This window comes from Bufo gargarizans, chromosome 8, assembly GCF_014858855.1.
Source record: "Bufo gargarizans isolate SCDJY-AF-19 chromosome 8, ASM1485885v1, whole genome shotgun sequence".
Taxonomy (NCBI): Eukaryota; Metazoa; Chordata; class Amphibia; order Anura; family Bufonidae; genus Bufo; species Bufo gargarizans.
In genome coordinates, this window is record NC_058087.1 from 27,087,659 (window position 1) to 27,107,511 (window position 19,853).

Genomic DNA, 19,853 nt, shown 5'->3' on the forward strand with positions numbered 1-19,853 from the left:
GCACCCCCCCCCCCCAATTAAATATAACTCAGTTCATGAATCGTAAGAAAAAAAAAAAAAAAAAAAAAGCATATTTACCATTTACATGCAGTTTTGTAAAAAAAGAAAATTGTGCACGACCACCTAACGAACTGGGTGCTGGTGGACACACATGCTCGGTCCCTCTCCCACAGTCAGGTCTCTGCACAGTGAAGCCAATAGGAATGGGTTTCTGCCTTGCTTGTCAGGAAAGTAGCAGCGGCTCTGCAGAATAGATCAGGATACGCCTTTTGCAAGGCAAGTAAAAGGGGACTATACTGTCAGCTGCCAGAGGGTGAAGGAGACAGATTTTTTTCAGATCTCGCCCCCAACAGAACAGATGAGCACCAGCTCCAAGAGAAGACAGCTTAAAAGTAAAAAAAGCTGCAAATGATTCAGCCATTAACAGCTTTTCAGGGCTTTGGTGTGAAACGGATCATAGGATAACCCCCTTAAAAAGCACCGGTCAGCAGGAGCAAACGTATTAACCAGGCAAACTGCCTATCGGGGTTAAGCCTGCTCATCAAAATGATCTCCATATTGTGAAAACTCAGTTGTGGCATTCACGAGGAAAAAATAAAAAAAATACAATAAAGACTTTTATTCTTTGTGCACATAAGGGCTTCATTTCGAGGGGCAGGTTCTAGCCCCACGGTGCACCTCAGCTATCCAGTGGTGGCCATGCCCCTGTGTGCACGGAAACCCTCATCTATGGAAAGAATTAGAGTCTTTTTACTCGCTCTGGATTGCTGCAAGACAGGCATCATTTTAAATCAGCAGGATCAACCCTAGCAGGCATTATGTCTGGTTTAATAGGGATATGACCCCGTCGACGGGAGACCTTTAAAAGTATTATATAGGTACCACCAAATTAAAGTACGTATCCGAGTAAAAAAAACTCCTATGGCGATGGCTGGCATTAGTAGTTTTTAGGTTTTTTGTTAGGGGCAGCAAATCTTACTTCCTTTATTTCTCTGGCCACACCCGAGAGTCACCGGGCCGCCAAGCAGAACAATTCAAGGAAAGATGCAGATGAAGCAGGAACCCAAAAATGAAAGTGGGAAGCTATACGGGAAGGAATCCATGTCTGGGGCCGCGGGGTCGGAGGCCTCGCAGAAGCTTCAAGGTTAAGTCAGCAGCTTTCAGATGTGACCAACACAAAAAGTTAATACCTAAACCAGGAGGTAAACCGATAACCAAACGCACGCGGCTAAACGCCAGTGTAGCATCACTATACAGGATGGGCAGGGGGGTTAGAACTACAAGTCTCAGCAAACCCACCCATGGAAGGGGTGCCTCAATGTAGTGGGTGATCTATACTGGCAGCACTTGGCATCACAGCTGCTGTACAAGGGATTCTCAGAAAATGTATACTTGTACCATCAGCAGCTAGTCCGAATCTCCCCTCTTAAAGGGATTGTCCATGATTAGCAAAGCGTGGCTACTTTCCCCCCCCCCCACCTGTATAATTGAGGTCAAAGTCCCCATCGGTTATGTCCTGGGTGTTAATATGCCAATATAAACTATATGCTTTCATGTCAGATGTGCAAAGTCCACCAACATGATGGCACAAGGAAGTGGTCCGTTTCGTATACGCCACACCTGATGACAACTGTGCTTCCTCTTCAGTTTAAATATCTCGAATTCGCAGGGACTGTCCCCTAATTTTCAGAGGCCGTCCCAGCAAATATGGGCTGCCTGGGGGCCAAAAAATGGGCAGGGCTAACCACCAGACCCCTAAGTGGGCGTTTCTGGTGGAGCTGTGGGGTGTTCCCAGGGGCGCCCCAATTTTACCAACCTAAAGAATGAGGAAGGCAAGACCTGTAGGACTACGGCCTATCAGCGTGTCCCCCCCCCCCCCCCCCATGCCTGCTTCCTCTAAGACATTGGCTGCAGCACAAAAAGGTGAATTTTCCCATCAAGTCAAATGGTCTAACCAGCCACTCCCTTGAAGAAGATATAGGCTAGGTCTACACGACTACGTTTGTTGCGCGACAATAAGTCGTGCGACAGATAGGGCGCAACATTTGTCACGCAACATTTTGTTGCACTAATGTTGCGCAACTATTTTTATAATGGCAGTCTATGGTGTCGCACTGCAACATGCTGCGACTGCGACGCAACAGTCGCAGAAAAATCCATCTCGAATGGATTTTCTGCGACTGTTGCGTCGCAGTCGCAGCCTGTTGCAGTGCGACACCATAGACTGCCATTATAAAAATAGTTGCGCAACATTAGTGCAACAAAATGTCGTTGTGTAGACGTAGCCATAATATAGGCCAAAGTGATCGAAGCCCAGCTTTCCCAGAAAGAGAAAAAAATTATTCCATTTACCATTTTATTTAGTATTTCCTATTGCAAAGCCGGGTGACAACCATTTTAACTCTACTGCAGTTCCCACAAAACTGTAACCAAAACAAATATTCTATTTACCAGCAGATTTGTCCCTATGACGCCGGCTGACCTGTGACATGTGCACTTGGCAGCTGAAGACATCTGTGTTGGTCCCATGTTCATATGTGCCCGCATTGCTGGGAAAAAGGAAGTTTAAATATATGCAAATGAGCCTCTAGGAGCAACGGGGGCGTTACCATTACACCTAGAGACTCGGCTCTCACTGCAAGTGCTGCTCCCTCTGCTTTTTAAAAGGGCCACATGTGAGGATGTTTACACTGCCTAGTCCAGTCAAAGTGCAGGGGACACAGCAGTTGCAGAGAGAGCAGGGCCTCTAGGTGTAATAGCGACGCCCCCGTTGCTCCTAGAAGTTAATTTACATATAAAAAAATAAATAAAAAATCTCAGCAATGCAGATGTAACTCCCCAGAGTGGTGTTACCACTCCTGCACCCTGCTACTGTCTTTATTTGGCCAACACCATGTCATCTTTATGTATGTCTTTCCAGGTCCTCCACAATGAGCGTTTCTATTTTGTTATGTAACTGTTCATATGTAATGTGCCTGGTTCACCAGCAGGTGGCAGCAAACACAGCAGAGCTATAGTTAGAGAAAATGGAACTTTCCATTCTAACCCCCTTCTGGAGAGAAGTGGGCTAGTCTACTTCCTGCAGGAAGGGTAGGGACCAGTCAGAGTTAGTCTAGTTAAACCCCCAGCTAGGGGAAGGGTGTGCAGGGGCACGTCTGTGCTGGACATGCCCACGCCAGCCAGAGCACCCTAAGCTCTGCTGGCCATGGAGACCAAAGCTTAAAGCCTCTGGAGCCAGGAGGAAAGTTCCCTAGCATAACCTAGAGTCAGACTACAGAGAAGTGCAGCATACAGAAGGAGCCGAGTTATACAGCCAGCCTGTCAGTACAGCAGATCAGAGAGAAACAGATATAGCAGAGAGGAGTTTGTCTCCCAGTTTAATGCTAAAGCCTGCTGGAACCAAGACAAAGCCTGAAACTGGAGAAATGTTTATTCAACTAAAGCTGCCATTGAACTTCATCTCAAGGTCTGGAATCAAGTTTCTTCAAATCCCTCAATTAATCCCCCTATTTATTGCTTCGGAGCCAAATCCTGGGGTCCATCTGTATCCAGGTAGGAGCACCGTGACACACAGAGACATTTAGACCGCACCACACTATTCGGCATTCCTACACCTAGGACACGAATATATATATCTCAGGAGAAATGGCCTGATGCCAGATGCCTTCGGCTGCCAAGTGTACATGTAACAGGTCAGCCAGTTTCATAGGTACAGAACTGCTGACAGATGCCCTTAAATCTGGGTGGGAATTAATTGGATGTCCACCCTTCTGTTCTTTTGCTCAGAAGTCTGAGTAACAACCCAGTAGCAGCTATACTGGAAACCAATATGGCTTCCACCCATCTTTCCCAAAAAGAGAAAAACGCTAGGCCTCATTTATCTGAGCTGTCAAATAGTGAGACGTGTTGCCCATAGCAACCAATCAGAGCACGGCTTTCATTTCTTAACCACTTCAGCCCCGCTAGGTGAAACCCCCTTCATGACCAGGCCACTTTTTACACTTCGGCACTACACTACTTTCACCGTTTATCGCTCGGTCATGCAACTTACCACCCAAATGAATTTTACCTCCTTTTCTTCTCACTAATGGAGCTTTCATTTGGTGGTATTTTATTGCTGCTGACATTTTTACTTTTTTTGTTATTAATCAAAATGTAACGATTTTTTTGCAAAAAAATGACATTTTTCACTTTCAGCTGTGAAATTTTGCAAAAAAAAACGACATCCATATATAAATTTTTCGCTAAATTTATTGTTCTACATGTCTTTGATAAAAAAAAAAATGTTTGGGCAAAAGTTATAGCATTTACAAAATATGGTACAAAAATGTGAATTTCCGCTTTTTGAAGCAGCTCTGACTTTCTGAGCACCTGTCATGTTTCCTGAGGTTCTACAATGCCCAAACAGTAGAAAAACCCCACAAATGACCCCATTTCGGAAAGTAGACACCCTAAGGTATTCGCTGATGGGCATAGTGAGTTCATAGAACTTTTTATTTTTTGTCACAAGTTAGCGGAAAATGATGATGATTTTTTATTTTTATTTTTTTTTCTTACAAAGTCTCATATTGCACTAACTTGCGACAAAAAATAAAAAATTCTAGGAACTCGCCATGCCCCTCACAGAATACCTTGGGGTGTCTTCTTTCCAAAATGGGGTCACTTGTGGGGTAGTTATACTGCCCTGGCAAATTAGGGGCCCAAATGTGTGAGAAGAACTTTGCAATCAAAATGTGTAAAAAAATGACCGGTGAAATCCGAAAGGTGCACTTTGGAATGTAGGTCCCTTTGCCCACCTTGGCTGCAAAAACTTGTCACACATCTGGTATCGCCGTACTCAGGAGAAGTTGGGGAATGTGTTTTGGGGTGTCATTTTACATATACCCATGCTGGGTGAGAAAAATATCTTGGCAAACGACAACTTTTCCCATTTTTTTATACAAAGTTGGCATTTGACCAAGATATTTTTCTCACCCAGCATGGGTATATGTAAAATGACACCCCAAAACACATTCCCCAACTTCTCCTGAGTACGGCGATACCAGATGTGTCACACTTTTTTGCTGCCAAGGTGGGCAAAGGGGCACATATTCCAAAGTGCACCTTTCGGATTTCGCAGGCCATTTTTTACACATTTTGATTGCAAAGTTACTTCTCACACATTTGGGCCCCTAAATTGCCAGGGCAGTATAACTACGCCACAAGTGACCCCATTTTGGAAAGAAGACACCCTAAGGTATTCCGTGAGGGGCATGGCGAGTTCCTAGAATTATTATTTTTTTGTCACAAGTTAGCGGAAAATGATGATGTTTTTTTTTTTTTTTTCTTACAAAGTCTCATATTCCACTAACTTGCGACAAAAAATAAAAAATTCTAGGAACTCACCATGCCCCTCACAGAATACCTTGGGGTGTCTTCTTTCCAAAATGGGGTCAATTGTGGCGTAGTTATACTGCCCTGGCAATTTAGGGGCCCAAATGTTTGAGAAGAACTTTGCAATCAAAATGTGTAAAAAATGGCCTGCGAAATCCGAAAGGTGCACTTTGGAATATGTGCCCCTTTGCCCACCTTGGCAGCAAAAAAGTGTGACACATCTGGTATCGCCGTACTCAGGAGAAGTTGGGGAATGTGTTTTGGGGTGCCATTTTACATATACCCATGCTGGGTGAGAGAAATATGTTGGCAAAAGACAACTTTTCCCATTTTTTTATACAAAGTTGGCATTTGACCAAGATATTTTTCTCACCCAGCATGGGTATATGTAAAATGACACCCCAAAACACATTCCCCAACTTCTTCTGAGTACGGCGATACCAGATGTGTCTCACTTTTTTGCAGCCTAGATGCGCAAAGGTGCCCAAATTCCTTTTAGGAGGGCATTTTTAGACATTTGGATCCCAGACTTCTTCTCACGCTTTAGGGCCCCTAAAAAGCCAGGGCAGTATAAATACCCCACATGTGACCCCACTTTGGAAAGAAGACACCCCAAGGTATCCAATGAGGGGCCTGGCAAGTTCATCGAAATTTTTTTTTTTTCGCATAAGTTAGCGGAAATTGATTTTTTTTTGTTTTTTCTCACAAAGTCTCACTTTCCGCTAACTTAGGACAAAAATTTCAATCTTTCATGGACTCAATATGCCCCTCAGCAAATACCTTGGGGTGTCTTCTTTCCAAAATGGGGTCAGTTGTGGGGTGTTTGTACTGCCCTGGCATTTGAGGGTCTCCGCAATCATTACATGTATGGCCAGCATTAGGAGTTTCTGCTATTCTCCTTTGAGCATACAGGTAATGAGATTTTTTTTTTCCGTTCAGCCTCTGGGCTGAAAGAAAAAAAATGAACGGCACAGATTTCTTCATTCGCATCGATCAATGTGGATGAAAAAATCTCTGCCAAAAAAAAAAAATGGAGGGGAAAGGCGTCTGCCAGGACATAGGAGCTCCGCCCTACATCCATACCCACTTAGCTCGTATGCCCTGGCAAACCAGATTTCTCCATTCGCATCAATCGATGTGGATGAATAAATCATTGCCGGGATTTTTTTTTTATATATATATATATATATATATATATACACATATACAAAGTGCTTGCCAAAGCATAGGAACGCCGCCTCCTCCTCAGCTCGTATGCCTTGGCAAACATATCTGTTACTGCAGAGGAGAAAATCTCGTCTTGCAGCGCCGCATACACCGACTTGCGTGTAATCTGACAGCAGCGCAATGCTTCTGTCTGAATGCACATCGGTGCTGCAGCTGATCGATCGGTTACCTGGAAGGTAAAAAGACAAAAAAAAAAAAAAAAAAAAAAAAAACAGGCCACAACGCAATAATTTTATTAACTTTGGAACAGAACCTGCTGTAACTTTAACTTTTGGAACTAAACATTAACCTGTTTGCTTACCTTATCTTTTTTTTTGGGGTTTTTTACCTTTATAGAACAAACCTCTCCTTCCCCATGGGTCAATGTGCAAAGCGCAAATCGCCCAAAGATGTGGCGAAGTGCGTTATGCACTTTGTCCCATGTGAAAGGAGACGTTTGCAGCAGCAGTGAGTGAATGGGCCCTAATAGCCCTGTGTGCCTATCCTGGTGAGATGTGATCCCTATGCTAGGTGTACCTGTGTGTGGTACTTTCGGAAACACTCCCCTAAGCATAGGCCAGGGTGGTCGGGACAGTCAGGACAGAAATAGCGGGTGTCACGCCTTATTCCACTCCTGCTACAGACACGACATTTTTTTCGGGGTGGCGGTCGGTTTGAGGTACCAGCAACGACACTGGGGAAGTGTCGCTCGTGTAGACTGCTAACTACACTGGTGGATGGGGCCACGGAACCTCCTGGATACAGGAGGTTCGCGATGATATCTTCCTGAAATTTGAGGAAGGATCCAGTTCTCCCAGCCTTACTGTAGAGAACAAAACTATTGTACAGAGCCAATTGAATTAAATATACAGACACCTTCTTATACCAGCGTCTGGTTCTGCGGGAAACTAAATACGGAGACAACATCTGGTCATTGAAGTCCACCCCTCCCATGTGGAGGTTATAGTCGTGGACTGAGAGGGGCTTTTCAATGACACGGGTTGCTCGCTCAATTTGTATTGTCGTGTCTGCGTGAATGGAGGAGAGCATGTAAACGTCACGCTTGTCTCTCCATTTCACCGCGAGCAGTTCTTCGTTACACAGTGCGGCCCTCTGCCCCCTTGCAAGACGGGTGCTAACGAGCCGTTGGGGGAAGCCCGCGCGACTAGTTCGCGCGGTACCACAGGCGCCAATCCGTTCTAGAAACAAATGCCTAAAGAGGGCCACACTTGTGTAGAAATTGTCCACATAAAGATGGTACCCCTTGCCGAATAAGGGTGACACCAAGTCCCAAACTGTCTTCCCACTGCTCCCCAGGTAGTCAGGGCAACCGACCGGCTCCAGGTCTGATCTTTTCCCTCATAGACCCGAAATTTGTGGGTATAGCCTGTGGCCCTTTCACAGAGCTTATACAATTTGACCCCATACCGGGCGCGCTTGCTTGGGATGTATTGTTTGAAGCCAAGGCGCCCGGTAAAATGTATCAGGGACTCGTCTATGCAGATGTTTTGCTCAGGGGTATACATATCTGCAAATTTCTGGTTGAAATGGTCTATGAGGGGCCGAATTTTGTGGAGCCGGTCAAAAGCAGGGTGGCCCCTGGGACGGGAGGCGGTGTTGTCACTAAAGTGCAGGAAACGCAGGATGACCTCAAATCGTGTCCTGGACATAGCAGCAGAGAACATGGGCATGTGATGAATCGGGTTCGTGGACCAATATGACCGCAATTCATGCTTTTTTGTCAGGCCCATGTTGAGGAGGAGGCCCAGAAAAGTTTTAAATTCGGAAACTTGGACTGGTTTCCACCGGAAAGGCTGGGCATAAAAGCTTTCCGGGTTAGCGGTGATAAATTGTGTGGCATACCTGTTTGTCTCTGCCACGACTAAGTCTAAAAGCTCCGCAGTCAAGAACAGCTCAAAAAATCCCAGGGCCGAACCGATCTGAGCCGTCTCAACCCGAACTCCAGACTGGGCGGTGAAAGGGAAAACTACGGGTGCGGCTGAAGTTGGGGACTGCCAATCAGGGTTTGCCAGCACCTCTGGGATTCTAGGGGCTCTACGGGCACGTCTTTGCGGTGGCTGCGACGGGGTCACTACTGCACGTGCCACCGTACCAGCTTCAACTGCCCTTCTGGTGCTCGCTACTTCACCAGGTTGTACGGCAGTGCTGGTACTAGGTCCAGGAAGGGCTGGGCTGCTGGTGTATGCCTCACCACGTAATCCGACAGCACCAGCCCCACTCTGCTGCTCTTGAAGCGGATCCTGCGCAACCTGCGGTCTAGCGACACGGGGCCGGGTACGCCTGGTGCTATCAGGGACCTCAGCCTCCTCGTCCGAACTTTGGGTCAGAGAGCCACTGCTTTCTACAGGTTCGTATTCTGACCCGCTGGATTCATCAGATGAGGGTTCCCACTCCTCATCCGACTGGGTCAGAAGCCTGTAGGCCTCTTCAGAAGAATACCCCCTGTTAGACATGTGGGCAACTAAATTTCGGGGTATTCCCTGAGACTACCCAAGAAAAAAAAAGCAAGCCTGTCTTACAAAGGGGAGGCTAGCGAAGTACCGGAGGCCGCTGCGGTTGATAAAAAATATCAAAACTGATTTTTTTATCGCCGCAGTGCGTGTAAAGTGAATGTGCAGCGATCAAAAAAAACAAAAAACACTGCGTTTTGGGTGGAGGGCGAACTAAAGTGACACTAGTACAATTATAGATCTGACCGTGGTCAGTTTTAATCACTTCCAGATACTATAAAAGTACAAATGCTGATTAGCGATACGCTAATCAGCGAATAACGGACTGCGGTGCGGTGGGCTGGGCGCTAACCGATCCCTAAACTACCTAACCAAGGGGCCTAAACTATACTGAAACCTAACGGTCAATACCAGTGAAAAAAAAAAGTGACAGTTTGCACTGATCACTTTTTTCCTTTCACTAGTGATTGACAGGGGGGATAAAAGGGGTGATCAAAGGGTTAATTGGGGTGATCTGGGGGCTAAGTGTGGTGTAGTGGGTACTCACAGTAATGATGTGCTCCTCTGCTGGAACCAACCGACCAAAAGAAGGAGCAGAGGAGCACAGCAGCCATATAACCCCATCATATTTACTAATATGTGGGGTTAAATGGCTGCTGATTGGATTTTTTGAAAATCAGCAACCTGCCAGCCAATGATCGTGGCCGGCAGGCTGCTGACGAAATACTCTGCAGTGAAATGCCGGCCCGCGATGCGCATGCGCGGGCCGGCTGTGACGTAATCTCGCGTCTCGCGAGAAGACGCGCCGATGCGTCCAGGAGGAACTAATCAACCACCTCCCGGACGCATCGGTGCGTACAGCGGTCGGGAGGTGGTTAAACTGCCTTGGAAAAATGAAAGCTGAACTCTGATTGGTTGCTATGGGCAACACAGGCACTCACTGTGAGAACTATGGGCCTCAGTTACCAAAACTGCCTAACGGAAAGCCGAGTGACAACTATAATGGGGGGTGGGGGTCAAAGCGGTTCTCATGTGGCTTGTGATGTCACACAGCTTTCCCAAACTCCACAATAAAACCGTATAGTACAATTTTGAAATGATAAAAAGGGAGACATGTTGGACAACTGGTTATCTGCCATTCAGAAGTCTAAGAAAGCTGGGTTGTCACCCAGCACCTGAAAGGGTTAAACCAGCATCCATAGAGCCTTAATGGTGGGCTAGGAGCTCCGTGCGATTCCGCGTCTCCTACCTGGGGGCTCACAGGGGCGCCCGCTTCCCTTCATGCCCTCAGCAACATTCGCTCCTAATAGGAAGAGTCTGGTAATTCTCAGACCCGCGGCTTGTGATGCCTTTGGCTTAGTACATTAAATTAATTTCCCGGCGGAGAAAAAAAACTTTTGAAACCCAGAGAGATTTACAACCTGCAGTAGATGACTCAGGCGGCTGCCGAATAACGTCTTCATAGTAGGCGCCGTCTTGTAGTTGAAGGTTTCAGGAAATCATATGATAAAGGATGTGGTAGGATTAAAGGCTAGGCACGCCTCTACACGGGGTTCACTATTGTGCAACTGCCTCCTAAATGCAGAATCAAGGAAATTTATATAAAACCTTAGTTAAAGGGAATCGGTCACCTAGTTTGAGCATATTAAACGGTTAACATAGCAATGCTCAATAAAGTACCTTCATTCCAGCAAGGGTCTTTTATTCAAGTTTTCATTTTTGATCAAAAAGCAATTTTTAAAATACCGTATGCCAATTAAGCTTCAAGGTGCCCAGAGGGGCGTTATTCCTCTCCTCTGGTGCCCAGTAACGCCCCCCTGCAGTGCCCAGCACGCCTCCTGTCTCTGAAGAGCAAGGGCCTGTCCCCCCAGATGAGGAGCCCCCCCTCCCACCCTGGCAAGGGCCTATTCCTGCGGATGAAGAGCCCCGCCCTGGGAAAAGGCCTGTCTCTGCAGGTGAAGAGTTTTCAGCGCAGGCACCATTCGATGCTTCACTTTGTTAGGGCTCTTTCACACTTGCGTTCTTTTCTTCCGGCATAGAGTTCCGTCGTCGGGGCTCTATGCCGGAAGAATACTGATCAGGATTATCCTAATGCATTCTGAATGGACAGTCCGTCCTTCAGGATGCATCAGGATGTCTTCCGTTCCGGAACGGAACGTTTTTTGGCCGCAGCAAATAGCGCAGCATGCTGCGCTTTTTGCTCCGGCCAAAAATCCGGAACACTTGCCGCAAGGCCGGATCCGGAATGAATGCCCATTGAAAGGCATTGATCCGGATCCGGCCTTAAGCTAAACGTCGTTTCGGCGCATTGCCGGATGCGACGTTTAGCTTTTTCTCAATGGTTACCATGGGTGCCGGGACGCTAAAGTCCTGGCAGCCATGGTAAAGTGTAGCGGGGAGCATCATACTTACCATCCGTGCGGCTCCCGGGGCGCTCCAGAGTGACGTCAGGGCGCCCCAAGCGCATGGATGACGTGATCGCATGGATCACATGATCCATGCGCATGGGGCGCTCTGACGTCATTCTGGAGCGCCCCGGGAGCCGCACGGACTGTAAGTATACCGCTCCCCCGCTCCCCACTACTACTATGGCACCCAGGACTTTAATAGCATCCTGGGTGCCATAGTAACACTGAAAGCATTTTGAAGACGGATCCGTCTTCAAATGCTTTCAGTACACTTGCGTTTTTCCGGATCCGGCGTGTAATTCCGGCAAGTGGAGTACACGCCGGATCCGGACAACGCAAGTGTGAAAGAGGCCTTACAGAACACCAATATCGAGACATACTCGAACAGCTGGGAAAACTGTTTTTCATGTCTGTCTGACCACCATGTGTGACCACTGCACATCTGGGGTCAACATTTAGAATACTCATCTATTAGCCAGACTGCGGGAGGAACTGGCACGCCCATCAGTTTTAATAAAATAAATACATAAAACATGCAATACCTTATTCCACCTGCGGTGGCACTGTAGGAAAGCTAATCTCTGGCAGCACGATCCTCTAATCCAGGGTTCCTCAACTCCAGTCCTCAGGGCCCACCTGACGGTCATGTTTTCAGAATTTCCTTAGCATTCAGCAGGTGAAATAATTTGTGTCAGTGCATCAGGACTTACCACAGGTATTCATTCTGTGGGATAGTCTCAAACCATGACCTGAAGACTGGAGTTGAGGAACACTGCTCTAATCAATAGGGGGTTCATCAATATCTGTAGCCTAGAACACCCACCCACTACTATCTGAAGAGTGGACCTCCAAAGTGAATGGACAGCACACTACACATGAATGGCCACCCTCCATTCACCACTAAGGGACGTCTGATAACAGCTGGACGAGTGGTTCTGACATTTTCAGATGTCCTGTTTAGGGTGGTGTCATGCATGTGCAGCGTGCTCGGTTCACTTCGGAATGGATTCCAGAACTGGGAACCACTCCTATTAACATATTTGGCTTATCCGGTCTATATGCCAAACTTCCAGAAGTGACAACCCCTTTAAAGGATAACTGTCATTAATGCAGCAGCATTATGCATAAAGCAATCTTTAGTTTCTTCACATACCACTGTTTTCCTTGAGTTTTCCCCATAGTTACAGCCGTTTTTAATCCTACATTATGAGGATCTTCTCAGGATGGCTCCTCTGCCAGTTCTGAGGCCAAAACTGCTTTCCCTCACTTCACATACACACTTGCTGTAGCCAGCAGCTCCCTGACAGCCAATCAGATTGGATTACTGAGAGACACGCCTCCTCACTCTGAAGCCTAATGCAGGCATGCAGTGTGAAGGACCGCCCCTCCGTCTTCCTAGCCGGAGACAGATGAGCCCTAGCAATGGTCTTTTAAGGGGGCAGTGGAAAGGGACAGGGGACATGAAAGCTGTTATTATAAGGTAATTACAGATCCTTTTGGCAATCATTGACAGACTAACTCAGGTATACATGCCGAGCGCTAATAAACTAGCAACAAAAAATAAAAATAAAATATATGACAGTTACCCTTTAAAGGCTATGACATTTTTTTTTATATGATTGCATTTTACTAATTTTGGGCTAAAAGAAAGTTTTCTCAATTATATATTTTTTTTTTTTTTAAAGAAGTTCAGCCATTTCTGAAATAAACAGGTTAAAAATCAGTTTGTGTGCATGCTGTCACAGTCTGTTTTCTTTGAATCCCATCATCTGACTGCTCACACGTAGCACTTACCTCTGATCCCCTGAACCCATAAACACTAATTATAGCTCAATTCTTCTTATCAGTGTTTTATGAGGTTGGGGAAGTAACAAAATAAAAAAAACTGACAAGCTTGCAAACAGACTGATTTTAACCCTTGTTTTTAAAAAAACGCTGAACATTTTTAATAAACAAACTGAAAAAAATGTTGTTTGTTTTTTATTTTTTTTAGGGTACTTTCACACTAGGAGGGTTTTCTTTTCCGGCATGGAGTTCCATCCTAGGGGGCTCTATACCGGTAAAGAACTGATCAGTTTTAACCCTATGCATTCTGAATGGAGAGCAATCTGTTCAGGATACATCAGGATGTCTTCAGTTCAGTCTTTTTGACTGTTCAGGACGGAGATAAAACCGCAGCATGCGGCCGAAAAAACTGAACACTTGCCTAAATGCCTTTCCATAGGAATGTATTAGTGCCGGATCCGGAATTAAAACATACCACAATGCATGCGCAGACCTTTAAAAATGTGAAACAAAAAACCCATAGAAACAGATCCGTTTGTCTGTATGACAAACGGACAGACTGATCAATTCTTGCAATGCATTTGCGAGTCAGATCAGTCTACAAATGCTGTCCGTTTGCATGCAGATTGCCGGATCACTCTGCCGCAAGTGTGAAAGTACCCTTAGGGTCCATTCACACGTCCGCAAAATGGGTCTGCATCCGTTCCGCAATTTTGTGGAATGGGTGCAGACCCATTCCTTTTCCATGGGGCCGGAATGTGCTGTCCGCCTCCGCAGATTCACATCAGCAGATTCACACTTGCGCATCTGTGCTTCCGTTTCAGCAAAAAGATAAAATAAAAATAGAACATGTCCTATTCTTGTCCACAATTGCAGACAAGATTAGGCATTTTCTATATTAGTGCCGGCGATGTGCCGTCTGCAAATTGCAGAATGCACATTGCCAGTGTCCGTGTTTTGCGGATCCGCAGAACACTTACGGACGTGTGAATGGACCCTTAATCACACAATAAGTAAAATGCAACCATAAAAAAAATAAAAACATAGCCTTTAAGTACCAAACCAGGCCCCCATCCTTAGGGTTCATGCACACGACCATACATATTTTGCAGTCCGCAAAAAAAATTATTAAAACCCTTCATGAAAAAGAGGAACATTCAGCAGAGTCTGGATGTATGCTCTGCCTAGCATCCATCTGAAAAGGACATTTGATAGAAGCAGGGGGTGTCTGCCAGCAGCTCTCACGCAACCTACGTTACTCGTTGACTCCTCAGCAATGCCAACTGGACAGCTGATACTCAGGGCTCTATTCACTCTGGTCCTCCTAAATGTCCTGCTGAGTTGGATGCTAGGAACGGAATGCATCCCACCAAACTGGACATGGCAGAAGAGGCTCAGGCAGTGTGATTTCAACATGCCTAATTCTTTCATTCTCAGCTAGGCAAAAATCAGCGGCTAGGGGTGTCTGGCAGCATTTTCTCCCTTCCCCGAACACATGCACTCTTGGACGAGCAGAGCATGCATGTATATAGATTGGGAGGAGCCAAAGAGACGGCCATGGCCTAAGACCACTGAACTAATCTATATATAACAGCACAAAAACTAAATCCGTTCGTTGTTTTTAGCATCTAACTACAATATATGTGACATCGCAAGAGCAGAAGACTGAGCAGCAATGAGGAAACTGAAAAAAGATGGGGGCAGGTGCTACAGCAGGGTACAAAAACAACAGCAGGGTACAAAAACAGCAGCAGAAGACCGGGCAGTAATGAGGAAACTGAAAAAAGATGGGGGCAGGTGCTACAGCAGGGTACAAAAACAACAGCAGGGTACAAAAACAGCAGCAGAAGACCGGGCAGCAATGAGGAAATGTATAAAAGACACCAGAGCCCGCTAGATACAATAAACACCAGACACTGCAGAGCAATATAGCGACGACCTCAGAACCCACAACCTCACCCGTATGAAGCGGCTACCAGTTACAGCGACGGTCCTGCTCCCAGTTTCTGTGAAACACAAACCTGTCACCCAGTGCCGGGCAGCAGCTTGTGATGATAATCTATAATTTGTTCCTGGAATCAAATAAAATACCGGTTTTGGGACCTGCCCTTGCTAGTGGGCGGACTCGCACCTGCCCACACCAAAGAGATATCACACAAGGTCTCCGAGAGAGCCCAACACCTCTTCCGACCCATCTATTTTAGTAAATTTGTGTATTAGTCTTAGAATTCAGTGTCGTTTTTCTGTTATTCCTCCTAGAAATGCCTACGTGGGCATTATGATTCCTCTTGTCAAAAAAGGGATTTGTTCCTGCACAGTCTGATACCAGCAGCACTGACCGGTCAGTGTCAGACTGAGCAGGGGCACACCGTCAAATAGTACCACCCTGTTGGCAACGCATTCATAGATTTCTCAAAGGAATAACAGAGGAATTGCACAATGAAGAGTTCTAAGAAAAGATGCTCCAGAATTTATATTGGACATTAATGCGTATGACAGGCTGTACGCTGTAGAAAGATAGGCAATGACCGCATGGATAGTTTACAATCCGCACGGATTTGACCTAGGCTGGGGATACAATGTATCAGTAGAAATATTAGGTCTACCTTACATTTAAAAGGGGTTTTCCAAACAGATCCTTAGTATCAAAAATTGGTGGGGGTCCAACAATTGACACCCCCACTGATCAGCTGTTTGGACAAGAACCAGGAACTGTACAGTAGTCAGGACCAGAAGCAGAAGTCTCCATCCACAGGGTAGTTTCCAGTGCTGTTGCACTTCAGCTCATTTCCCACTCACTTGAAAGGAACCCGATCACCGAAATCTACACAGTGGATGGAGACTTCAGCTTCCGGCTCCATCCACTGTATAGTTCCCGACAGCTGATCAGTGGGGGTCCTGAGGATAGGTCATCAAGCCTTAGAAAACCCCTTAAAGGGATTCTAGCAGAAAAACAGGCCAGATATCTATCAATCACCTAGTCCCTCACATATTTCATGCACCTCCTAAGAGATCTTTCCTCCACCATTACGCCCCACGATACCGGACATTGCTTCAATGAAGGAGGTTTTGGCGGTATTGGATAGATTTTATTGGACAGGCTCACATACATGGTTTCCGCATGAGGTTCGTGCTTTACACTCTTGCATACCACATAATCTGGAAGCCCAAGGGTGCAAAATCCTCACCATTCCTGGCAGAGTTTTATGGCATGGTGCCATATTTACTCGACTGAAGGTGGCCTTACATAGAAGAGTCAAAATAACTATCCGCTTTCAGTGGGACTGATCAACCATCTTATGTGAATGAAGGGTGGGGGTGATGACCCCCTGCACCCCCCCCCCCCACTCGACAGTGAACTCCCAACTTTTCTCAGGACAGAGTGACATCAAATATGTGGTAGTGGCTTACTCCCCTATCCCCATCAAAAACCAAGGAACGCGGGGCCGAAGTGAACGCGCCTGATAACATCTGCTGCTACGGCCGTTACATAGACGACATCCTCGGGAGACGTAACATCTAAAACAATATAACTAAATGACAACAATATCAAAGTAAAGTTTCATTTTTAAGAGTCTGAAATGAGACAAGACCAACCACAAAGTAAACACGTCTTGACATACAAAGGACTCGCAACCCGCTTCACACATCAAGTCTGCTCCGGTTCATGAATGACTAGAATACACTACAATCAGATGGAGCCAAACACACAGAAGATGTTAGGGACACCGCAAGTGGACTGGAAGATTTTAAGATCGTGGCACTGAGGAGGATTTTTTTTACAGGGGTATTCCAGGACCCAGCGAGTCCCGTACACCCACCTTAAAGATAAGAATGTAGGAGAAAGCTAACAATATGCCCAAGATCCTACGTTGATCGGACACATGGAAACCAGGTCACGTCATGCTCCACTTCTGACAATCCTGCTTCCAGCGTCACGTCCTTTACCAAGTTTTCGGCCTGATGGATGGGCGTCCCTTCTGCTCTGGTTTGGACCAGCACTGTTCCTCTTCCTGGCTTGTGCACAGATGAGGTGAATTCATGCACCAGACAGAGGAACAGTTCTGGTCCCATCCACAGGAGAAGTGACGTTCCGTCCATTGCCCAGGCCAAAAAACTAGTAAAAGGATGCAATGTCGACGGAATCTGGATTTTCAGAAAAGGGGGATCATGTGACTGCGTTCCCGAGCAGCCCATCTCCCCAACTTCAGAAGGCAAGTCTAATATGCAGGGATGCTCAACCTGCAGCCCTCCAGCTGATACAAAACTACAACTCCCAGCATGCCCTAATAGCTGTAGGCTGCCCAAGCATACTGGGAGTTATACTTCTGCATTAGCTGGAGGGCTGCAGGTTAGTTATTGCTGGTCTAATGCAAACTTTTCTACAGGCGTGTTATGTTATTAAGGGGTTCCCTGGGAACAGAGTACTGATAACCTATATCAGATCGCTGGGGGTCCAACACCCCATCAGCTGTTTGAAGAGACCACAACGCACCAAGAGCCCCACCGCCTCTTCCTAGGCGACCGACATCACGCTCAACGCTCACATGGCCTATGTGAAGCTCAGCTGCATACAAGTGAATGGGCCTGGGCTGCAATACCAAGCACAGCCACTATATAATGGATGGTGCTGTGTTTGGTGAGCTGTGAGGAAGCTACGGTGCTCACAGCTGACCAGTGTGGGTGTCAGGAGTTGGACCCCCCACCAATCAGATTGAGGACAGGTCTTCAATATTCTACTCTAGGAATACCCCTTTAAAGGCCTCACGTACATGAACGGATTTTCTTTATATATGGAACCATTCATTTTAACGAGTCCGCAAAAAGAACAGAAGTTACTACGTGTGCATTCTGTTTCCGTATGTCCGCATTTCCTTTCCGCATAAAAAATAGAACATGTCCTATTATTGTCCGCATTACGGACAAGGCTATGACTGTTCTATTGGGGGCCGGCTGTTCCGTTCCCGCAAAATACATGTTTGTGTGCATGAGGCCTAAGACTGTTAGACTTAGACAGTATAACCCCAGAAGAGACCGGAAGAACCTGAGCCAAGTTCACCCCAGCGGCACACGCTCAGATCTGCGAATTTGGCTAGAAACTTTAGGCTCTGTTCACACCTTCGTTGTTTTGCTCCATCGTAGAATACAGAAAGTGACAGCCGCATGACGGACACCAATGGCGCCCAACGGAACCTAACAAAGCAGAAGCACATTTAGACAGAATCTATTTACCGGAGCCTCGGACGCAGATGTGAACATCGCCTAACGCTTTGGTCGGCTTACTGTGCGCTAATATGCTGCCCGACAAGAACTGCTGCCATTAAACCGTCCTTTTTACGTTGACTCCTGGCCACGCTTCCTTCTGTAGAGGCCATTCGTCACATCTAACGCACCTAATAAATCCGGTATGCAGCAGGTTTTCGGTACAATCTGAGGCAGAGCTCTGACTTACAAAAATGGTCTAAACAGGGATGCTCTACCTGTGACCCTCCAGCTGTTGCAAAACTACAACTCCCAGCATATCCTAATATCTATAAGGCTGTCCAGGCATGCTGAGAGTTGTAGTTTCGCAAGAGCTGGAGGGCCGCAGGTTGGGCATCCCTGAAAGACTTGCTTTTATTGCGCAGAGCAGCCAATCACAGAGCAGCTTCCATATCGCACCAAACATGAAAGCTGTGCTGTGATTGGTTCTTCTGGCCAAGAAATACAGTTTTGAATTGACAGTTTAAAGGATAACTGTCATATTTTCATCAAAATCTATTTTAGCATGTTACTGCTGCAGCAGCATTATGCATGAAGCAATCTTTAGTTTCTTCACATACCACAGTTTTCCCCTTAGTTACGACCGTTTTGAATCCTACACTATGAAGATCTTCTCAAGATGTCTCCTCTGCCAGTTCTGAGGCCAAAACTGCTTTCCCTCACTTCACATACAAACTTGCTGTAGCCAGCAGCTCCCTGTCAGCCAATCAGATTGGATTACTGAGAGACACGCCTCCTCACTCTGAAGCCTAATGCAGGCATGCAGTGTGAAGGACCGCCCCTCCGTCTTCTGTTTACATTAAATTGGGAGACAGACAAGCCCTAGTAACAGTCTTAAGGGAGCAGTGGAAAGGGACACGGGACATTAATGAAAGCTGTTATTATAAGGCAATTACAGATCTTTTAGCAATCATTGACAGACTAACTCAGGTATACATGCCTAGCTGTAATAAACTTGCAAACAAAAAAAATAGGGTTTTTGTTTTTAAATTTCTGACAATGTAAATAGGTCTGCTCCAGATGCGAGCTGAAATGCACGTGAGGTTTTTTTGGTCCAATTTGGGTGCTTTATAGTTTATATTTTTGTTTTAAGGCAGAATTTTGTAGGAATAGATGGCATTTTTCAGCAGCTTTTTCTATGGAGAAAAATAAACATTTCATACATGTCTGAAGAGACCTCCACAAAAAAAATACATACGAAAGGTCAAGCCAAATTTATGCGTGAAGTGGGGTCTCAGACAATTTTCATAAATGTGCCCCAGCATGGCGCCCATCATTTTATCAGAATAAATACGGCACCACGCTGCACTATTTTCTCCTATTTTTTAGCGAAGTCCTGAAGAACCTC

At 46.1% G+C, this 19,853-nt stretch overlaps 1 protein-coding gene across 3 annotated transcripts in view; it reads right to left on the reverse strand.

Moving 5' to 3' along the window:
- The window catches only part of MGAT5 (alpha-1,6-mannosylglycoprotein 6-beta-N-acetylglucosaminyltransferase), a 97,413-nt gene that overhangs the window by 70,794 nt on the left and 6,766 nt on the right, over nt 1-19,853 (reverse strand). The window contains exon 1 of one of the 3 annotated variants that reach the window (XM_044302782.1): nt 15,203-15,292. The exons of 1 other annotated variant lie outside the window; for it this stretch is intronic. The gene's annotated coding sequence lies outside the window, so the exon portion shown is untranslated. Of the gene's footprint in view, nt 1-10,471; nt 10,604-15,202; nt 15,293-19,853 lie in introns of those variants that run through there. One more of the 3 variants, XM_044302783.1, reaches the window with a different exon arrangement.